The 21,623-nt window shown below is 38.5% G+C and overlaps 1 protein-coding gene across 19 annotated transcripts in view; it reads right to left on the bottom strand.

Annotated features, from left to right (window-relative positions):
* The window catches only part of LOC119786788 (receptor-type tyrosine-protein phosphatase delta-like), a 295,024-nt gene that overhangs the window by 140,361 nt on the left and 133,040 nt on the right, over positions 1-21,623 (bottom strand). The window contains exon 1 of one of the 19 annotated variants that reach the window (XM_038290330.1): positions 4,608-4,867. The exons of the other annotated variants lie outside the window; for them this stretch is intronic. The gene's annotated coding sequence lies outside the window, so the exon portion shown is untranslated. Of the gene's footprint in view, positions 1-4,607; positions 4,868-21,623 lie in introns of those variants that run through there. 19 annotated transcript variants of the gene reach the window in all.

Genomic DNA, 21,623 nt, shown 5'->3' with positions numbered 1-21,623 from the left:
CAAAAAGGAAGGAAAAAAAAGAGAGGACACAACCAGAGAAAACAAACCTGGCAGAGTTGAGGACACTAAATGAGTAAAGTCCGAATATCAAATTCTAATATCTTTCTGCTGTATGTGGTCATTTCCATAGATGAAGAGGGGCTTGTGTTAAAGGCAAATGTATGAAAAAGAAACAAAATCTATTGAGAGGTGAGGAAAAAAAACAAAAGCAGAAATAGGCTCAAAGAGAGGAGTAATATAACCTGATAGATTACGTAGGGAGAAAGCAAATGAGAAATAAATCAATCAATAAATGTTGGTTTAGGCTGGGATGGTCAAGAAGTACATTGAAAGTGAGATCAGGGAGCAATCTAGACATCAGAACCAGAAAAAGGATGCCAAGTCTCTGGGAATCAGCAGGAGGAAGATGAAGATGGAGGCAGTCCCCTCCAACTGCCAGAGGAATCAATAGCATTTATGTGTCTTAGCTTTTCTTCCTTTTCCTTCACTGCTCTCTGCACCCTTCCATCATCTCTGCTTGCGGCGACACAGCTGGGAGCGGGCGGACTGCAGTCGAGGCATGAGCCTTTTACCCTTACTGTAGTTGCTCATTTTCCCTACGAAGCTTCCTTGCAAAAAAAGGCTCTTTATCTACTTTTTGACTCATGGGAATATGCCCAACAATTTATCTCTGCTCACATACCCACTCGGGCAAAAACTAAGGTCTGTTACCTTTCTTGGACGGGTTTCTTGTTATTGGCAAGATGTGCTGACCTGACAGCAGCAGCCTGGCCCTGTTGGAATGCTCCAGCCTGCCTGGTTTGGGCTGAGCTGCTTTGTGGGAACCAAAGGCTCTGTTGCTATAATTACCCATCCAACTCAAAACATCCCTGACCTTAATGCCACCTCTTTCCGATTCACCACCTGACCCAGCCCTCCGAGCAATGATTTGGACTGTTTCAGACATACATGGTCCCACTCCTGGTTCTGTGTGTTTGCACTGACAAACAGACATGCTTTCACTCACAGCTGGCTCTGCAGACACTGGCATCCATCATATCTCGTGAAACCTAATCTCTCTGAGAGGTGGAACATCTGCAGTGGCACACAAGTGCATGTGCATACAGAGGCACATAAGCCCGCTCCACAGAGATACTGTGAAATATCGGTCAAGGGAGGACTTGCTGATCCTCATACATGGCATGTGGGGAGGCACCTCTGACCTGAGTACAGTAGATGCAGTCATAAAACAACTTAAGGTCAAAATCCCTAATGTGCCAAGAAGACCTACAGACAGCAGCAAAGGCATTCTTCTATTCAACAGAAAAATGCTTTTTTTTAAATTTTGTTACCAAAACACATGTAGTTCTCCAGTTGATTTTTTGAAATAGACAACTTTATTTATATTTCAGACAAATTAAATCAGAAAACTGTTATTAAGATGGCATGGGTTGATAAGACTTTTATTTTAATGTAAGACAATAAGTCTTACATAATTGTAAAGTTGTGTTAACAATATTTGTGTTCAGTAGGTAAATAAAGAATTTTGTGGAGCTGGTTTAAAAACACTTGGCCAGAAATCCGATAAATAAGCTTTCATCCCCTAGAAAATGTTCAGCCCATGACATTTTTCAAGAAAAAGAAGAAAACAGAGATGGAGAAAACCATTTTTAAGCACTTTACTGTGAGTGGCTAAATGCTAGCCGCTGTGAAGGGACAGTGAAGCTGGGATTTATTTTCATCTGGACCCCATCTGATAAAACATTTAAAAATTTTTTTTTGTTTTTGTTTTTTTGTTCAAGTTAATTCTTTAAGGTATAATGGAGAACTTCGGCTGATTTTTAAAAAGATCCATCCTCTCCACTAAAAAAAAAAAAAAAAAAATGCATATGTACAACCCTGTACCCGCTCCCGAGAGGGACCGCCTATTATAGGCATGCAAGAGCCCATTTCTCCTCGTGCACGCTCTGTTTAAAAGTTGCTGTTTGCATCACTCATACAAGCTTACTTTCCACAAGAAGATTTGCAATTTTTCCACTATGTCAGACTCACCACAGGTAAGTGAAAATGGGGAAGAGCACTTAGGACGGGCTTATGTAAAAATATCACCGGAATGATTGACAATTAGGAGAACAAATTATTTGGAAGATCCACCTGGAAAAACAACATCTTCCACTATACCTTTAAGTCTCAAATGCTCTTGTTCAAACCCTCCTCTCTGGTTATAACACATTTATGTTACAGATTATCCTTAACCTTAATTTAATCCTCGAAAAATTTCCTATTTTTAACAGAATAATTAATTCAGCATTTAAAGAAAACAACTGCTTTCAAACGTTTGACTGATTCAAAGAAGGACTTCTACTCTAAAGAAAGTAAAATGTTTTTATGTATTTTTTTCAAACTTTCATTTAAATGAGTCAGTATTATCTAGCTACAACAAACATGAAAAATTCTTTGAACAACGACAAATTGGATCGTGAGCGCTAATACTGTACACCAAGCTTATCCATTAATAGTAAAAGATATACACTGCAGCTACAGCTGTGGTCCGTGCTCTCTGTCTGTAAATACTCACTCCATACTTTCATTAAGTAAAACAGACAAACTTAAAAGATAAGTGGTCCCCCCACCTCAGTTTAATGTAATATACTTTTAGAAACAGAGATGCAAACTGTAGATTACAATAACAGTCAGACTTTCGTCAAAAATGTATTATCTACCCAACTGATCGACACTCATCCCCTTATTTTCATCCTTCATTACTTCTATGCATATCTTCATACCAGACTCCAGGATAATACTTCAAAACAAAGTCCATTTATAAATCTTCTCAGTCTGAGTCTCCCTGTCTGCGTGTATATTAAAAACACTTAGACTGGTCACATCTAAACAGGATCTATCAAAACTGAATGGAGGTCATACTGAACACACTTTAAGAGTGACAAAGAATGTCTCTGTTAGCAAGCCTATCACAAAGAGTGTGTCTGTTGTGCTATTTTGGCATAAAGTTCACTTCAAAATAAGGCAGGCACAATAATGTATCAACTGTTCAAACTTGGAGTAGAATATTATGAAATTTTTACAGATTCTTTGAAAACACTGATTTGTTAAACCTTCACTGTATTTCTGGAAACAAAAAGAATGTATTCCATTGTTTTCTAAAATATTTCTATAATCCATAGTTTCACCAATTAAACTATTTGAAATTGCTTGATATATCCATAAAATTTATCTAAATTGTTTGCTTTGATATTAATAATAGGCTGTATGCCTTGACGCATATATAGGAATAGTCTTTTAAATCCTTCAACTATTGGGTGCATCTTTTCTAAAGGTTTGTCTTGTTCTTATGAAACCAATACTGTGAGTTATTTTATCCGTTAAACCATAACTTTGCTACACTCCATTTAGAGACCTAAATTGATAATCGGGTATTTCTTAAGCATCCTTCATTTTTTAAACTTTACAAACACCTTCGACAGAGCAGGTTACAGCCAAATCTACTGTGAAATTAAGTCCTTGCTGGAGCAGACATGTGGAATGTGAGACCTGCTTCATTATCATGTTTTTTTTTTTCTCCAATTCATGTGTCTCATTCTCTTAGACTCAAACCTATCTGCTATAAGAGGGCATGTGTGATTGATCTATACACCAGCAGAGGTCTGTAACGGACGCTACATAGACAGCGTTTGAACAAGACTGCTGACTGCTGTCAAACCCACAGTTATCAGCATGTTACAGCACATTACGGCCACTGAGTTACAGCAGTGGCATAAAGAGACAGGAACTGCAGCAGAACAGAAAGAAATCATTGAATAATGCAGAAAAGAACAGTGATTATAGAGTCCTCTGGATATCCAGTAACAGCTATAATCAAAATCCTCTTTAAACAACAAATATATGTTTAAATAGATTAGAGTCCCCCACATATCAATGCACAGTGAAGCACGAAGCCCCTGGCTGCTCAATCTGTGAAAGCACCATTTAACGGTTTAAGGGATATGCCAGGAGCAGGGGTCCAGTCATGAGAAAATACCTCTGTGCAGGTCTTGAGCGGGGATCGGCAATCCCAGAGGAAAGGAAGCTGTTTAGAGCATCCTTAATCTCTCATCAACATTAAAATCATCTCTATAGAGCTGCCTTGAAGCTATAAGAAGTGCTATACTAATCTCTTACCGTGTTTGATAGAAATATAATGACATTTTTTTGGGTAATACTTTTCTATACACCAATATATCACGATGAACATCAACATTAACAGACATGGTATTCTTAATCTAAGGCTATGATTTAATAAAATGGGAGAAGAACATGTTAAATGAAAGATTAAATTAAATGTGGATCAGGCTAAAACTGAGATCTGAATAAACTCACAACTACCACACGGAGTGTATAAGAGATTCCCTATGAAATCCCACAGCGGCTACTTGAAACACTCATTAAACAACTAATCAGCAACAGAGCAAATGTTAGGTGTCACTCAATCACTCCTACCAGGACAGAGTCAATACTGTAAGTGCAAATTGCCTATTTTCCAGGGGATGTATTGTCAGAAGAAGTTAAGGCTGCTGTGCATGCAAAACACTAACAGATGCTGCAGACAAAATCTCAAGACGCTCACTCACCATATCAATATCCTGCACGGAAACCGTCGCTGGAAACAAAGAAAATGAAATAAAGCTCTCAGTGTGGCAGCTCCAAGCTTGCTCTGTCCTCCGTCTGCCTGCAAAACATCCACCGTGGCTACAGCCCAAATAATCCACCGTGCGTCTGTTTCGATCTCTCACTATCCCTGCCTCCCTTTCTCTCCCAATCAACTGCTCTCTCTGCCTCTCTCTCTCTCTCGCTCTCTCTCGCTCCAGTAATTTCCAGCCTGGTATGTGTGTAAGTGTACATGTGTGTGCGCGTTTGTGTGAGTGTCTCTGACTCTGTAAGGTAGCTGCTGAGTCCTCCAGAGTGTTGGATAAAGGCAAGCTGGTGCAGATTTAAAGATGCAGACGGTAAAAAAAATGCCTGAGAAGTGATCCTGGGGGCAGTCCAGGCTGTGCCATCCCCTTTCTAGGGCTTTAATATGCATGGATAGGAGGCTGAAGTGTTCTCATTTTTATTAAGTTTCATTTTTCATAATCCTGCAGTGGTCAAATAAATCCATTCGTAAATAGAAATGAAACCACATATTTGACCTCCTGCCCTGTGATGGACTGGCAACCTGTCCAGGGTGTACCCCGTCTCTCGCCCATAGACAGTTGGAGATAGGCACCGGCACCCCTCGCGACCCCAGTAGGGATAAAGCGTGATGGAAAATAGATTGAAGGATGGATATCTGAGCATATCACAGTATTTCAATTTAAACTTCTTTAAATTTCTCAATTATCTTGTATATTAAACTAAGTTTGCAGTTAAATCTCTGCTGAATTTTGGCAACAGGCTATCTGGTATAACGCTGAGAGGGTTTGAAGATTAGAAGATGCTGTAATCACAGACGCAATTTATCTGCGGAGACAAGATGATCTTATCTTCAGTGAGCAGCAGCTCCTTGATAAGCCCATGATATTGCCTGAATATTTATTGCTATTAAGGCCAGCACTTTTCTGTTTCTTGGGGAGAGGATTTAATAAAAAAAAAAAAAAAAAAGGTAAACTGTCATGGTTCAGATTTGAGAGTGGCATTTTCAACAAATGCATAATTTCTTTGAGATAAAGTGCAAAACCTTTTTTAAGAATCGTTTTGGGTATATAACAGTTACCAGAGTTAACAGGGTTCAGTTAAGTAGGGAATTAAAAAATCCTAAAAGAATCACTTGCCTCAGTTTCAGGTTTGTAAGAATGGGTGGGTTTTAAGTAGTTACATTCACTCAGTAACATTTAGTTACTTTTTAACAAAATGTACTCAGTTTATCATTAGCCTAAGTATTGCTACCTTTGAGCAGAGTCCTTATCATTTAACCCAACATGAGAAACTACAAAAGAAAGAACATATTTAACCTTAAATGCACCAGAAAGACAGTTAAAGATTCACTAATGTCTGTTTTCTCTTCTGACTTGGACAGCGTTTATTGTCCTTTTGTATACAGATTGCATACAAAACGGAATTTCGTTTTTATTCACTTTTATACACAATCTTTTTTTTTTTTATGTTTCCTAATTCATTTCAGTTTCAAGGCAACAACATAGACAATTCAAATAATTCATACGGATATATTGGTTAAAAGTGTTCTATCCCAGGTAACAGCTGATTTTGAGTCATTGACTTTCCATTGTGTCATTTCAAGTGCATATTGTCTCATTATCTTATTTTAAGAGTGAAAATACTCGTTAATCTGCTCAAATGGACTTATTTCAAGATTGTTTTTGCAGTGTATACATAGTTTAATATTTTGTGTTTTAAAAAAATGATAAGTTTTTTTTTTTATTGGTATTAACTACTTTAATTTAGTCTAGAAAATAAAACAGAGATTTCCAAATAAATTAACATTATGGTCTGTCTGATTACATTATTTTAACCAGTAAAACATTCATGTATCTTTGATGTTTTTAAGTACTTTTACTCGAGTAGAAATATGTAGAAATGGTAAAGCTTTTACTTAACTATTTTTTGGTAGTCTACCCACATGTAATAATAGGCATAGAAATACTGTTTTTTGATTTCAACAGATATAACTTGTCATTATAAAACTAAAATTACACAGCATTTTAAAGTTTACAATGAAACTGTGACTTTAACTGATACAAGCACTTGGTCCTCCTCCCCCAACACAATGACTCTCTGGATGCGGATATTGCTGATTTCTGCAAAGTGAAATGAGCTGTCGGAGATTATGTCACAGCAAACCAGATTTTGTTAAAACCTTGATTTTTTTTAGCTAAAATTTTCTGTTCAAATGATTTCTAAAATTTCCCATGCTGAAATACCCATGCTTGCAACGAGACACAATAATGTTATTAGTAATTTTACACTGTTAGGCCAAGGAAGTACATATTTCGCATGACTAACGTTGTGCTTTAGCACCAATCATATTTTCCTTACAGCCATTATAGTTTAATGGAAACAGAGGAGAAGAAGCAAAATAGAAAGTAATACAGAGTGAAAAAAAAAACAAAACAGAAAAAGGACTCAGGGAGAACCAGAAAGCCACATTGAGCATTTGATAAATAAGCTGCTACATGGTATGTAAAGTCTATATTGATTGAACAGCAGTTGAGTTTTTAAAAATCATGTAGTGTGAGGAAGCCTGTCCCCTAGGCCTTATTAACGAGGCCTTATTCACCACTAATAAGTCCACCTCAGACACTTGTGGACCCCACTTTAGATAAAAAAAAAAATAGTTTTTGTTATCCTCTACAAAGGAGATATAAGGCGTACTGTAGGCCAGTATGATATTCTCACAGTATGACAACCAAAGTATTTTTTATGTATTTTCTTTTTCAGTTTCTCTCTGAAAATCAATAAGCATATTTCTTTTCAGAAAAGCCACATTATCACACCATTAGAACACTAATCCGAGGTGAAAAAAAAGAATGTGTGAATCTGCTTTATGCCAGTTGACTGGCAATTAGCATCAACCTGTTTAAACAGTTGATTGTTAGATTCTTTGTGTTGCTTAATGTCTTTCATGCAGACATAAAAAAATCTGGTACATGTCTACGGTTTTAGGTGTACCACACAAAAAGTCAGGCAGATTTCTGTAAATCAGACTTTTCATAAAAACCTCTTACTTCCTTTGTATGATCTGACGCCACCTGAAGATGTGGCCAAAACACATTATATGCTTCAATGTTCAATTTAGCCTTCTGAGAGAGGTACATAAAGTAACATTTGTGTGTTGGTAGCTTTAATAGCGCCAGTCTGACCAGCTGCAGTCACATTCATTTATCAACCGACACTGTAGCAGTCAGCTATACATAAAATGCTTAATAAATAAATAATTACAGCTAAAATAGACAGTAAGTGAGCATGACTGTCCATGAAGAATATAGGCTGCAGTTTCTTTGGTTTAGCTGTTAATGCAGTTTAAGTTTAATATTCACTGTTTTCATTGAGAACTGATTGTTGTGTGTGACAGTGAAGTATCTTCTGCTGAAGTACAGGAGCAGGTACATTTACAGAAACTTTTATCTTTCAACAGCTGAACATTGTTCTGCAAATCCTTATACATTACAGTCATAAATATAGTGAAGAGTTAAAAACAGAAATTTTAATAAACCTACAGTATGGCTGGGGATAGAAATGGGAGACAACTAAAGAAATCAGACACTTTGATGAAGAAACAGTAGGCACAACTCCAGGATAATATACAGCATGAGAAGCGCAAAGGAAACTCAATAAAGTATAGAGTGAGGAAAGTGATAAGCAAATCGGACCATGTGCTAAACTGAATTTTAAAAAGATAATAAGATTCAGGCTTGCAGCAAAACACCTTCAGCACTGAAAATATCTTTCATTTTCCAAGTCCACAAAAATAACCGTTTTTTTTAATTTTTTTTATCTGCTTTGTTATAATAATTTAAGTTCACCCAGACTGAGTGGAGACCGTCTGTGATCAGTGAGATGCAACAAGCTCTTGGTCGAATTCAGGTAGAGACTTTAAAATGGCTCCTCTACCCAATAACAATATAACCCTGATTGTTTGGCTAAAGGCTTTGTGTATTGAAGGTAAACCTCTGTACAAGTCTTAAGTTGAAATGCTCAGATTTTAACTTTCTGGGCTTTTTTTTATTTTTCGCTTTAACCCCAACATAGGGATGATGCAGCTACTTCCATGTTTTACAATGATGTATATTGAGTGAAGTTATTTTTCTGCTACACTGGTGTTTAAATGAAGGGATAAAAGTTAAATCTCTGTCTTATATCCCTCTTGCTCCACATAGGTAATAGGTACAATACGGCTTGAGATAAATGCAAATAGGACTTATTATAGCTTTCTTTTGAACACTTTGCCACACAAATTGAGGACTGATCGATTTAAGGCGAGGACTTTGTTTTTTTACGAATGGTGAGGTTTAGGGCTAAGGTGTGAATTGGGTTTAGTTTAGTTATGTAAAATTATTTGTAAAATTTTCTGATGTAGGCATAAAATGTGGCCAGTTTTAATATTAAATAAAGTTTATCATGAGAGATGGAGGTTATAATAATCCCCTTAATAGCTGCAAGGCAAGAAACTCAGCAGGTCTTCTCGGCACATACACTCACCGGCCACTTTTTTAGGTACACCTGTCCAACTGCTCGTTAACACTTAATTTCTAAGCAGCCAATCATATGGCGGCAACTCAGTGCATTTAGACATGGTCAAGACAATCTACTGCAGTTCAAACCGAGCATCAGTATGGGGAAGAAAGGTGATTTGAGTGACTTTGAACGTGGCATGATTGTTGGTGCCAGAAGGGCCGGTCTGAGTATTTCAGAAACTGCTGATCTACTGGGATTTTCACGCACAACCATCTCTAGGGTTTACAGAGAATGGTCCGAAAAAGAAAAAACATCCAGTGAGCGGCAGTTCTGTAGGCGGAAATGCCTTGTTGATGCCAGAGGTCAGATGAGAATGGCCAGACTGGTTCGAGCTGATAGAAGGGCAACAGTGACTCAAATAACCACCCGTTACAACCAAGGTGGGCAGAAGAGCATCTCTGAACGCAAAGTACGTCGAACTTTGAGGCAGATGGGCTACAGCAGCAGAAGACCACACCAGGTGCCACTCCTTTCAGCTAAGAACAGGAAACTGAGGCTACAATTTGCACCAGCTCATCGAAATTGGACAATAGCAGATTGGAAAAACGTTGCCTGGTCTGATGAGTCTCGATTTCTGCTGCGACATTCGGATAGTAGGGTCAGAATTTGGTGTCTACAACATGAAAGCATGGATCCATCCTGCCTTGTATCAACGGTTCAGGCTGGTGGTGGTGGTGTCATGGTGTGAGGAATATTTTCTTGGCTTTCTTTGGGCCCCTTGGCATCGTTGCAACGCCACAGCCTACCTGAGTATTGTTGCTGACCATGTCCATCCCTTTATGACCACAATGTACCCAACTTCTGATGGCTACTTTCAGCAGGATAATGCGCCATGTCATAAAGCTGGAATCATCTCAGGCTGGTTTCTTGAACATGACAATGAGTTCACTGTACTCAAATGGCCTCCACAGTCACCAGATCTCAATCCAATAGAGCATCTTTGGGATGTGGTGGAACGGGAGATTCGCATCATGGATGTGCCCAACAAATCTGCGGCAACTGTGTGATGCCATCATGTCAATATGGACCAAACTCCCTGAGGAATGCTTCCAGCACCTTGTTGAATCTATGCCACGAAGAATTGAGGCAGTTCTGAAGGCAAAAGGCGTTCCAACCCGTTACTAGCATGGGGTACCTAATAAAGTGGCCGGTGAGTGTACATTAAAGTGAATACTGGATACAAATTGGGGAACTTTGAGTACATTTTGACCTGCAGCTGTTAAAAAAAACAGCTTACACAACTGATGAGTTTGGTGAGTTTAATGCCTCTGTGGAACATAAATGTCCTACAGTAATCCCCTGACCAAAAAAAAATAAAAAATCTTGAAATGTCAGAAAAAATAATAGGTAAACAGTTTCAGTGCTCAACTAAAAGGTTTTCACAAATCTGCTTAAGAGTTTCACACTTTTTCTATGACAATATTTTTGAATAGAAAATCATAGAAATGCAGCATAAACATCAACATGTTTGACATGTTTACCTTGTAGTTCATGCGTCTGAATCCTCTGCTGTCCTTTACTTCTCTTTTCATTTTACTTTCTGTCTCTCTGTCTGGTTTCCGGATTATTTACTGACCTAGATCCAAATAACCATCTATCGTACTACAAAATATTTCTGGGTCATTTGTATTCTTTGTTAGATCCTCTCTTGTGTCCGACTGAAGGAGCATGTATACACATTTCTGCTTAATTCAAGTCTGATTACGTGTTTACTTGCCCAAAGAAACTAATGTGGCTCACAGACCTTATAATAGCTTTTTAGGGGTAGGCTGAGCGATTTTTTTCACAGTACAACTGAGATAAGCACCAAATTATATCCAAAACCTCTTTTGGAAGTGTTTCAATTCAAAAAGGTCTGGTCTACGTTGTAGATATGAAGTAAGACCTGTTCCTGTAGCAAGTTGGACTCCAGCAGGTCTGCTCACTGTCAATGGTTCTGTTCATAACCTTTATGGAAAATATTTCTAGGCATAGGCAAGTGCTCGAGGTGGTTTGGTTTGGGGACCAGCGGATTTCCTCTCTGTTTTTTGCAGGCAAAATCCGAAGTTCAGCTGTGTGCAGTAGAAGAATTTAAAGTAGCCTGGATGAAGATCAGCCCCTCTAAGTCTGAGTCCTTGGTTCTTGACCGGAAAAAGGTGGCTTTCCCTCTTCAACTTAGGCCAACAGACATCTCTGTGCAGCCGCAGCCTTAAAGTGGACGTCTCACTGGTCTATTTTTGTGAAAAGAGAGCTGAACCAAAAGACAAAGCTCTTGGTTTTAATGGTCTGTTAGTGTTCCTACTCTCACCATTGGTCATGAAATCTCGGTTCTTACTGAAAGAAGATCTCGGATATATGCAACCGAAATGAGTTTCATCCACAGAGTGGATAGGCTCTTCCTTAAAGAAAGGATGAGAAGAACGATCATCCAGGAGAGGCTTTGAGTAGAGAAGAATCAGCTGAGGTGACGGGAACATCTTTCCAGGATCAACCCTGAATGCCAACCTCTGGAGGTGTTCCACACCAAGAGGAGGTCCAGGCCTGAAACTCCTTTGGCTTCCCCCAGTAAACCTTTAAGAGGTGTCTGGATGTCTGGGAATCTCTTCTGAGACTCTGCTGAGCGATCCAGTCCCACAGAAGCTTAAGATGAAGACTATGAATGTTTGACTTAAACAGCAGGCTTTCAAAGTGATAACTGGCTTAAAACATGTGTAGCAATAGCTTGAGGTGAATTTTAATGTCAAATGAGATTGTTGTAGCCTAAATAACTGCAAACAGACTCATAGAGGCTGAGTTGAATGGTATTTCAACAGCTGTATGAAAGTAGTGCAATTAAACCATGATGGTTTGAACAACACTGGTTATGTTGAGAGAGCTGAGAGACTTGTACAGCCGCTGCATAGCTCACTCCAATGAAGAAGGCTATTTTAGGAGGAATGCAGCGAGGCCTGTGCACATAATAGTAACAATCTAATGACAACCGAAGCAGAAATGGCAAATTTGGTCATATTTATGAAATAGTCTTTGTGTTCATAATTTTCACAATTTTCATCACAGCTTCATTAGAGAATGGGCTCACAACTCTCTGCTCTTTTTATTAGTTAAAATGCAGTAGCAAAAGCAAACCTTCTCCAAGTAAATCATTGCCAAGGTGACGTCCAGGGCAAAGACCTTGAAAGGTGACTCATGGCTAGAATAATATATAGTTTTGTTTATTGTTTTTATTAAAACCCATCTGCATCACTTCAAAACTGCCCCAAATGAAGCAGTCAGACTTTTAGCTAAAAGCAAGTACAAAAAAACAAAGAGCACATATTGTATTTGTGGTTCTTTATTCTCCCTATTGGCATTCTATTGAACAAATTTTTTTTATTTTAAAGTTTGAAGTTTAGTTCAGTTCAATTCAGTTTATTTATATAGCGCCAATTCACAACACATGTCATCTCAAGGCACTTTACAGTTCAACCAGATCTTACAATCAAATTGATTCAAAGTTTTCTATCTAAGGAAAACCAACTGATTGCATCGACTCATTCATCCCTCACACTAAGCATGCTTGTAGCGATAGTGGAGAGGAAAAACTCCCTTTTAACAGGAAGAAACCTCCAGCACAACCAGGCTAAGTGCTTAATCTGTCCATAGCGGCTGGTTTTAGCTGAGATTGAAAGTCTCTTAAACTGATTATTTTACAATACTCCATTTCATATCAGCTTTACCAGTTTTTGTGTTTCTTTATTTCTTTATTTAATTGATCAATTCACTTAATTTGTATAGCTCTTAGATAAACTTATGCTGTTTTATGCAATAAAGATGATAAATAAGTTGACATTAACAAAAAAGTGCTTTTAAAGTTCCCCATGGGCCATGGGTGTCAATTTGTTGAATCTCTCATATATTGCACTAAGATAACATTTCTGTTGACTTCCTCCTAATTTGCATATGTCAGAAATCTACATCTTCATTTTACCAAGAAGAAAAAGAAAAAACAATTTCAACAACTTGTTTTAACAAAAGTGAACCAGTACATTATGTTGTGGAAAATTAAGCTTCTCTGTATTTCCTCTTCTACCTCATTCTCACAAGATTTCTGAAATAATGTAATCATAAAAAAAATGCTGTTTTTATTGCCTGTACTCTTGCTTGGTGAATGTCAGGAGGACAAGTAATTGCTATTTTAGTTGGCTGTTAACCTCTCTGGGCCTTTTGGCTCAAAGGACAAAACAACAAAGAAACATAGCAGCATGGAAGCAAGTTTTCCTGAAACTACATGACGAGAAAAGCCCTGTTATGATGTAATTCCTTAATATAGTTTATTTATTATATTTTTGTTTCATTTATCATGGCATTAATATAAATGACATGAAATTTAAATGTATTTAGTTGGCTGCCTTCTACTGCATTTTTTTTTTTCAGACCTTTGCAGACTGCTTGAGAAGAAAATTCCTTTACCAATTAAAGAAACCCAATAATGTAATGATGCAAGGTTGCAAACTGAAATAGTAAAATCCATGCAACCACATGGGTCAACAATACATTCAGATTTGTGACTTTTACCCCCATCTATTGTACAAGTATCAAATGTGTTGAAGTATATTGTGTAAGGATGTTAACAGACATGCAATTGGTCAAGAACTCTGCATTTAAAGGTGCTTTTGTTTATAAACTTCCAAAGTGGGATAAGTAGAGTAAAATTAGATGCTATAGCGGGGAAAAAATTAATGAATAGGTGCAAGGCAGAATTTCTCAGTGAGAAGGCTCTGGTTTCATGGCTGTGAAGGTTAAAGTTCTGTCTGTAGCGAGCTACAGAGGAGTGGCCCATTAAAGCCGTGACATTTCAATAATTACCTTTAATCTCAGCATCACAGATAATCAAAGAGCCACCCACTAATACACACACTCACATAGACACCAACGTGTTAATCCTTGAACATTAATGATTTATAACATGCACATACACAACACAAGCACATACACAGTTTGTGCACATGTGATAAGGTTTTAAGAACTAAGTAAAAATGTTTTCCTAACCATTGTAATGAATATTTGAAGCTGTAACAAAAGAAAAAAACATTAAATTTCATTGGTGCTTGTGCGGAAGTTGGCTTCAGGTCCTCTGTGGATTCAGACTCTGTTTTTCTTCTGCTTTGTCATGCAATCCCAAACCGAGCTGATGCTGAGACCAGAGCTCCGTGAGAGAGAGAGACGATCCCTTGCTGTACTTTTCTTTCTTAGTGCTGATGATAACTTTTTTTTTATGACTGTGACTTTATGTTTGAGTCATCATCAGACCCCGCAGAACAAGCAGCAGATCATATGCCTCCCTAATGGTCTTGCCAGACATAGGGGAATCTAAACATTAATGAAGAGGAAAACTATTTTCCTCTGAGCTGCAGTGGAAGTTTTAAAGTCATAGTTTAGGATTTTCTAAGTGACGTTCTTATGTAGGGTTAAGAGCAGTGATATTAACTGTAGTACTGTGTTGGTATCTTCATTTAGTACATATCCAAATTAGTTGATACTTGCGACTAAAGCTAAGAGCTGGCAGGTAAGGACTAGAGTACATTTCTTTGACATAAAACTTCAATTTCCAAAACATCAGAGCTTTTTCATAACGTTTTGTTGTCGCTGAAGACCCACAACGCAGGCAGGAGGCAAGCAGAGCATTTCAAGACTGAGAACAGAAATAGTTCACTGTTTAGCTTTCTTTAAAAAAAAAAAGCACTTTGTTGGCATAAATGGATTTATTTTCGACTGCAGCAGACGCACAGATGTGTTTCATGCTCAAAATGCTTCATTATCCCTTCCTTCCTTTAGGCGCTGTTCTGGCACTTGTCAGTTCTCCAGTCATTTGTTTTCCACAGTTGGCTGCTAACCATTAGCGACTTGGCTGCTTGTTAGCGGGATGGCAACTTCCCTGGTTGCACCTGGACAATTACAAGCATAATTTCATAGACGGAGACCCTAATGCAGCTAACAAGGCCTGCATGAACAGTCAGAGGAATGTCATGGGAAAGGCTGTTGACTAGAAGTCTAACGAAGGACAACTTCTTTGCTCCTATTCAGGTCTTGCTCTCTCTCAAACCAGATTTCATTCTTGTATACGTTTTGCTTTAAACTTAAAATGTGAACCTTATACTTATTAGCTATAAGAAGTGATAGTTAAGACCTTTTATCTTTTGAATTGGCCACTTCAAAGCGCTAAAACCCTCAGTTGTGGTTAACCTTACCAACTCATTTCAGCCGAAGTTTAAAGTATAATGCATTGGCAATCTCTCCCGCAAAATGCATCATTTTGTTGATATTTTCCACAAATTGTGCAAGCATTTATATTATTGAAATTTTGTGGTGCCAAATAAAAGGAAGGGGTTAATGTCCAGGCCACACTTCTCAAGCTTTGTTTATAAAGCAATACAAAATTATTGTATCATTTTGCTTTTGTTTCACAAATACCTATTACCTTGTGTTTGTTTATCTAATTAAATACCAATAAAATTTGTCTGTTGAAGATTGAGAAAATGTCAAAAATATCATGGGCTATGGCAGCTACTGCAAGGCGTTGCATTTGAGCATATGTAATATTTTTATATTCATTATAACAGAAAAAGTATGTCGTGCACGAGAGACCAATCTGCTGCCTGGCAAGAAGGTGCAACTCTGCACCCAGGTGTAACAGAGAGCAAAACAAAGAAAAAAAAACTGCTTAAAAAAAAAGAAGCAGTAACAAGTGAGATAGCAGCTGAGCGGTCTTCAAGAAGGTCTTTTATTGAACGCTAAGAACGGAGAGTAGATGATGAACACCCAGCGTGCTCTTTTCACTCCAAGTATATTGCATTTTGGAATATCGAGCAAGCTGTTATGAGGAAGTGTACAGCCCATCCTTCTGGGTGAACACACACACACAAACACACACCAAAGCTCACATTTTTATTGTAGCATTGAAGTATTGGCAAAAAATAAAAAATAAAATGATATTTACAGAGCTAGACATCCTCTCTCACAAACACAGCTACACATGTGTGCAGAGGCTCGTTTACTTTTTTCCTCACTACTGAAAGAGCGGAAATGATATTCTGTGCAAACAGTGAGAACAACAATAAAATGGGGGGTTGTGTGGTGACAACAAAACCAAAGACACAATAAAGGAACAAGAAGCAGTGAACAAAAAAAAAAAAAAGCAAAATAATATCAGAGTGAGGCATCCTTTTTATCTGGCACTGCAATGTTGTCTTTGATGATGGAGTCAGTGTGTGAAACACAACAGAAGACATATTTTCTGATGTTTGGAGCCAGTGGGTTCTTTTCAAATGGCAAAAAGACAGACCATTAATCATGGATGCTGATTTTAAAATGAGTGCCAAAGAACACAACATACAAGCTTGTGTAAAATCATTTACTTTGTAAAGCTACAGACTCTCAATCTCAGAGCAGCTCCACCTAAGGTCTCTAAGCATCTGTAGATAGTACAGCAAAGATGCAGATATGTGCGGTTACAGCAAAAAACACAAACTATAATTGGACAGCTTATCTGTGTTTACATAAATAGTGCAATGACTATAAAATTATACAGAGGGCTGTCAGGTACAGGCTGTAAACAGTCAGTTAGCAAGCGTGCGCCAGTCCTTATGCCTGCGTGTACACACACAATGTACACCAGTACATGTGTGCACACGAGTCATGGAGAAGTGGCTGTCATTCTGATTGGTTCCTGCAGCCGAGGGCAAACCCACAATAGCCAATTATCTGTCATTATACACCGCCGCAGCTCTTGCGGTCTGGAAGCCTTATCTGAGCCTGTGTGTGTATGTGTGCGTGCATTAAAGCGGGAGAGATTGGCAAATTGCTAGTTATGTATTTAAGCATGCAAAAAGACGAGAGGGGACATGTGGAGGAGGAGGAGGCCAAGTCGAAATATTCAGAGGGAATATAAAAGGAGGCAAAGAAGAGATAGATTATTATTTTTGACAGCCGTGGAGGAGATGGGATCACAGGGAGCCACAGACCTCCGCAGAGCTGCATGCCGATGACAGATGTTTGGTGACCAGGACGTGCCTGATGCGGTGCGGCAAATAGTGTTGAAGGGCCGCAGATTGAAGAACTCTGTCAGTTTATTGATATTCCATCATGTATGAGGAGCATGTGACTATGCTGTGCGAGCATTAAGGAGGGAGTCTGAGCATTATCCTGCATTACATGTCAAAGATCTTACAGTGCAAGAGCCAAGTATGCGGTTTTAAAATGCCACCAACTAGTCACAGAGTCTTGTTTGATTTAAAAACTTTTATTTTTTTATTGTACATTGGATTAAAATTCCTCATATGTCTCCTAGGTTTAAAAACTGCTGATAAAGCAACCAGTTCTGGTTTGCAGTGAATATTATCTCAGAGGTCAAATTAGGAAAGAAAAAAAAATGAAAAGAATTTAATTTAATCTTTAAATCCAACCACTCGTTGAGCCCAAACTACTTAGGGATGCCCTCATTTAGATGTCCATTGTAAACTGTTATATCTCAGTAGTAGGGAATTCAAATATTCTATTCATGCTTTGATTTAGCATTCCTGTACAACAATGCATCCCTTTTGCTTTCCCTTTTGAAAGATGTGTTTCATTTTGAATTACTGTACATTTTGCACCGTGTACTGTATGTTTATGGGATGAAGGCTGCAAAATATAAGATACACCACTATGTCTGAAAAGAGAAGGCTACGTTTGCCATTCACTATTTGATTTTGTTTTCTTTTTATAATTAACAAACACTTAAACATTTACACAGAATGAAAATTAAGGAATGCTTTTAATGTTGCTGTTGTACTTTGGTTAGTTCTGTAGTAGTTGTTCGTGTGTATCTATCTTTTTGAGCAGCTTTTGTGCAGCTTGGAAAAGCGAATTATCGACTTGCACTTCCTTCACTATTAGATGCATTAGTGGGCAATGCTTAAGCTTTCTATATTATATACAAAAAAAAAATTCGCAGTCATAAATTGGTGCTAGAAGTCCTGCATACTGGGAGCCTCTTTACAGTCTTATGCTTTTCTTTTCCCTGAAACTCTTCAACTACAGTCTTGCACCTTCCACAGCCCAAACACTTACATAGAAGTATTGGACATATATTACAGCAACTGGTCAGTTCACATACTTTACGTAACCAGCAGAGGATTTGTAAGAAAAGGTCCAATTAACATTGATTATATTGACTCAAAAAAAAAAAAAAAGTCTACACAACTTGTAGTCTTTCCTGCATTTTTTTCCTTTTCTGAAGACAACATTATCATTGGTAAGAGCCAGTTTGAGATATTTGTGGAAATCTGATTTATAGCAGATAATGGTAATGTTGTCCCTGACAGGTGGAAACAAAGGACTTTTTCTTTACTTCCTCATGCAGTGTAAATGTATGTGTTTGCCACATGCTACATTACAATATGGAAGATATAGTCCTTCAGGCATTATAGATGGTAATGTGAGCCTGGTCATAGCAGCAAGCTTTAACAGATCTGGTATAATGAGAAGAGCGCGGTGAGGGCCATCAATTTAGTTAGAAACACCTTCCGTTCTGCTCCTCAGAATGATCAAAATTGGTGCTAAAAAAGAAAAGCCGGCCACTTTTTGTATGGATGATGGTGTTTGGAACTTTTAAACAGGCGTTTTTATATGCGTTTTTAGGATCCTTCATAAAACAATACATATAGCAAACTTTCAAACTGCATATGTATTCTAAACCAGGAGGTCAGAAAACAGATGAATGTGTACAGCTCCTTCATGAAATCTCTATGACCTTCAGCTCATGATGTTCCAGGTCAATAATGATCAGTAAAGCTCCTTTGCTGCTGTATTAAACGGTCTTCCTATTCAGACTTGAACAATGTTCAATCATGACATGAAAGTCATCATACCATCTGTCCCAAAATAAATCCATATTACTGTACACACAAAGCACGTGTGTGTGTGAGTGCGCACCAGTCTTGGCATCAGAGTGAGGACCATTTCCTGATTTCACCATCAATTCTATGACCGTTTCTACCAAAATGAGGACATTTCGCTGGCCCTTACTTCTTTTTTTGCGAACAGTTTGGTGCAGGATAGGGTGCATTGAGTCTAGGTTAAGGGTAGGGTTAGGTATGCACTGGTAATGATGAGGTATAGGGCCACTGTCAGGGTTAGGTATAGAGAAGGTTGAAAATGATGAAAAATCAATAAAAGTCACGAGAGTCCACACATGGACTTCAGTACACATAGCAAGACCTGAATAGGTGGGAGTGTGTGTTTGCACGTCCGCAAGAGAGTCTGTGAAGTATGACACTGATCTGTCTCTGCCTGTTTTACAGCTATGCCTCCATAATCCCCATGGTAATCCAATGCCTGTGTGTGCATCTGTGTGTGTCTTTCTGTAAGTGTGTCTAGATTTATGTTTGTGCTTGTGACGGACGGTTTTTAAAATTACAGCTCTCTTTGCCTTGTCCCCCACACATGTTGTGCCCTACTGTACCACAGAGTGCAGCTACAGCCCTCCATCTGTGCTCTCCTCTCCATTGTACCACTCATTTCGCAGCCTACATCTCCATTACCTTTTCCATCCAGAGAAAACACACGGTGACAACTGGGTAGCTGTGGGTAATATTGCTTCTAAATGATCTGTTGAAATGGGTGCAGTGATGTTGGGAGAAAAGGGCCAACACTGGTGAGGAGTTGGTGATTATTGCTGCATATGTCTTTCTGTCCCTGAAGGTATTTCTGGCTCCAGAACAGCATGTTTTTTGACCTGCGGTTGCTGGCTGGGCATTCATTCCGGCGTCAAATGATTCTGCAGTAGTCAGGGGTATTTATCAGTTCCGGCACAGCTGTAAACATAACACCTGAAAGGACATGAGTTTTTTTTTTCCAGAGTCTGCTGAAATTGGGGATAAACCAAAGCATCCTATAAAAGCACCCTTTGATCAAATAGATAGAAACCTCATCGTCATTGATATGCTTAGTCTTTGCTCTCATGATTTGCTCTTGAGGACCTTTTTTTTGTGCTTTTTTTTTTGATAGAACCTGACCAGAGGGTGCTGACAGACATCACAAAAATCACAAAAACATCATTAACTCGAGCAATAAGCTTGATTGTTGTGGAGAATTCACTTTTCCTTTTAGTTAAATATAACAGAAAAAACACAGCATCTAGCATTAACAGCACTGTTATAAAAGGTTAGAACAAGGTTCAATGAGAAAAAAATGAAATATTTTTTCTACTGACAATCCTGTTGGTCAGAAATTGTGGTCCTCCACATTGCGTACAATGATTAAAATCAATCCCCTCACTTGTAATTGTCTGCAGGGTCCTCCCTGGGAGAGATAATTCACATGTCAGCAGCGAGACAATGAGGGTCACCACATTGCTTCTGGCTATGGGAAAAGATTCAGTTGCCTTGTTTTACCAGATGTGCCTGAGGTTAAACAACAGCCTGAGATTGTATTTTGTAAAATGCTGGCTTTCTTTTCCGTGTTTCTTTGCTACAATCAGTTCAGGTATGGTAAATGGTTACCCCTTCCTCTGTTTTATTGAGCTTAAAGGGGTCATAGAATGCAAAACTGAGTTCACATTGTCATAGATGAATAACCATAGTTCAGTGGGTGAAATGCATGTACAGAGAAGTTCAAACCCCACTGACACCTCCTTTCTCTGCAAACCTCACAATTCCAAACTTTCAACATAAAACGGGCAAATCCAAACAAAGCCCCAAGTTGGCGTAAACTCGGGGGTGTTGCGTTATTTGGTTGGGGGGCTGACTAGACGGGACCGGGCATTCGAACTGAGCCGTGAGCTCCTGGGCTGGTCCGGGAATCCCGGAGGAGCTCACAGCTCGGTTCGAATGCCCGTGTGTTTTAACTACGTGCTGCGCTGTAGTCAACCAAAATCCCTGACAATTTTGAAATTCCCCCCAGACATTTTTTTAGGTATGAAAAGTAGGACATGTCTGGGAAAAGGGGACGTCTGGTCACCCTACCATATCAACAATTTCGATGTTTCAGTGAGTGAGTGCTTGTTGTTGTTGTCTATGATGCATTTTTGCTCAGCAGCTTCGCTCGTTGTAAACCAACCAATCAGCGCACAGTTCATGTACATATTAATGGGCATATCATGAAAGGAAGAAAACCTGTTGTTTCACTCTAGGGCTTTTAACAAGGCTGACATTAGGGCACATAGAACAGCAAATATGCCATTTTTAGCCAAATCTATGTTACACACCCTATTCAGAGACCTTAAGGACCTGCACCAAACACCCTATAATCTTTTTATGACACCTTTAATGTTTCTTTATAATTAAAATCAAATCCTTCCCTTTGTTTAAATGCTTCTATGCAGAAGCAAATTAATCATGGGACACCTTGAGCACAGAAGTAACCACTACAGTAAATGTACAACAAAAATCCAGGTCAAGGTGTTTTCAGATAATTTTACT

This window comes from Cyprinodon tularosa, unplaced genomic scaffold, assembly GCF_016077235.1.
Source record: "Cyprinodon tularosa strain WSP-4 unplaced genomic scaffold, ASM1607723v1 ctg279, whole genome shotgun sequence".
Lineage (NCBI taxonomy): Eukaryota > Metazoa > Chordata > Actinopteri > Cyprinodontiformes > Cyprinodontidae > Cyprinodon > Cyprinodon tularosa.
Note: the sequence above shows the minus strand (reverse complement) of the source record. Positions and strands in the feature narration are given on the sequence as shown.